This window comes from Triticum urartu, unplaced genomic scaffold (genome assembly GCF_056163025.1).
Source record: "Triticum urartu cultivar PI428250 unplaced genomic scaffold, HENAU_Tu73 scaffold2, whole genome shotgun sequence".
NCBI lineage: Eukaryota > Viridiplantae > Streptophyta > Magnoliopsida > Poales > Poaceae > Triticum > Triticum urartu.
The window spans coordinates 7002069-7004568 of NW_028260368.1; positions in this window are offsets into that span (position 1 = coordinate 7002069).

The window sequence follows — 2500 nt, forward strand, 5'->3', positions numbered from 1 at the left end:
GAAAAGTAGACAGTAAAAGCCAAAATAGACTAAATATATATAGCCTGAACGATCCTAAAAATCCCTCGAAGGAGATAATAAAGAACCCAAAGCAGATGGTATCCTACTGCAAGGGTGGTCTTAAGAATCCAAAAGAGGTTGCTCAGAAGAGATAGATGTATCCCAACCTCTATTGCTCTCGCGTAAAGACTTTTTTTTTACGCGACAGGAAAAAGTGACTACGAATTCCCCTTTTTGTTTGCGAATCCCTGTTTGTATCCTTTGAGCGCACGCCCATTAAGTAGCGATCAAATCAAGGAAATCGATCAAACGATCCCCGTGCCAGCCCAAATCATGATCTTCACCAACTTGGATTTGGTTCTCTCGCGAAAATCGCGAGTTGCAGAGATGAGAACCATGAAAAGCAAGATCCCGAATAAGAAAACAGAAACCGAGGAAGAGGAAACCACAAGAGTGAAGACTAGTAGAGTCTCGTCTTTTGTCATTCTTTGCTCCTTTTTCACTCAATGATTCCTTCGAATTTGCCGACCAAAAATTCTATATGTCTATTCTATCTATGATATTTCTATATATATAGAATATGATATCTAATATGACATCCGATTTGTCAAAGGGATTGGATTGGTGACTTACCCATTCAGTGACTTTGGCACTGGACGTTCCAAAAACGGGTACTATCGGATCGGGTGAATTAGAGAATAGACAGAGGTCCGTTGGCATTTCAGCCTTTCTTCTCCTTTCAGGGCCTATCCGAAAGAGAATCCAGTACCTCTTGGTCCTGAATATCAGAATAGGACGAACGAACCGGCCTCCGCGGATATCTTTGCTTCGGAACAAAACCCTGCAATCAAATAGATTGTCCCAAGGGCGCCATATTCTAGGAGCCCAAGTTATGCTATTGAAAATTCGTTCCTCTAGCAGTTCCGGTTTGAGCATTCCGTTCCCTTTTTCAAACTCCACTTCTTTTCATATAGCAATCCCTGATCAAAGAGAGAACAATATCCATTTCAAAACATTTCTAACAGATTCCTTAGTTCGGACCGACGAAGTAATGTCACTCGACTATTATCAACCTGACTGCAATCTTTTTCTGTCGGTAAGGATTGCACCAGAGCACCTTCTACTTCTAATAGGCCATGAACTATAGATAGAGAAGAATCATTCTGAGCGAGTACATAAGAAGCGATCCACTTTTTTTCATCGGTTCCAGGGGAAGACCAAAGATCTTGCGCGGCAGGTCCGCCAGAAAAACTCAAAAGAGAAAGAAGTCTCGTTAATCTCTTCATGCTCGTTCCAAGTTCGAAGTACCTTTTGGCCAAAGAAAAACCCGCTTCCTGACACGATTGCCTCTTTATCTTTATATAGATAGATTCTATGGGGTTATTACTTAGTAAGTCTATTTTGTACAAGAGCCCCTCCTATCTGATAGAAAAGGGTCCCATGATCCCGAGCCGATCTTACCTTGGCTCGCAAACCCCAAGTTTGTCTATGAAGAGCTAATCTAATTGTATTTTTTTCTAGAATGGATTTCTTATGTGGAATACTAATGGATAGGGCTTCGTTGCTAAGTGCTACAAGATCTAGTGCACTGGAACTCGTGGTTATGGACCCGAATCCTTTAGTATGGAACATTGTCTTTTCCAAGTAAAAACCCCTAGTATATGAAAGAATGAAAAGGTGCTTTCGTTCTTGTGGAATAAGAAGCCCTCGTACCTTAATGAAAGGAAAATCGTAATTTTTCGTTAGGTATTTGACCAAATAGGATCGTCCAGTTCCTACAGAACCTATCACTAAAATACCCGATAGGGCTAAGCGGAACGAAAAGGGTTTTCCATGAGATGGTAAATGAAAACGATTAGTCCCACACGAGGTTTGGGAATAAGTGATTGTCTGATAATGAGCAAGGAATATACGTCTTTCTGCTAAAGAGGATCTATTAAACTCATAATTCATTAGATCCTTGTTATCAATGCCAACTAGGTATCATAAGTAAATGGATCCCGGTTGTTCAATCCTTTGATAACCAAGGTCATTCTTTGCTAAAGAGAAATGATCACTATGAGTCAGACTCAATAGAATTGGATCCATTCCAAATAGCGAGAATTAGGATTCTTGATCCCTCTCAATCTCTCTTTCAATTCGAGGATCCAGAGAGGTGTTTTCATAGTCATCTCCGAATATTTGCCATCTCGGAATATTTTCGATTTCATTTTTCTATGATATGTCTTTCTATATGAAAATTGGTTATTTACGATGTACGATGATCCCTGTTAAGCATCCATGGCTGAATGGTTAAAGCGCCCAACTCATAATTGGTAAATTTGCGGGTTCAATTCCTGCTGGATGCACACGAACGGGAACATTCCATAAGTCTATTGGAACTGGCTCTCTATCCATGGAATCTCATCCATCATCCATACATAACGAATTGGTATGGTATATTCATACATAACATAAGAACAATAAGAACTCGAATTCTTATCGATACTGGAACTCAGAG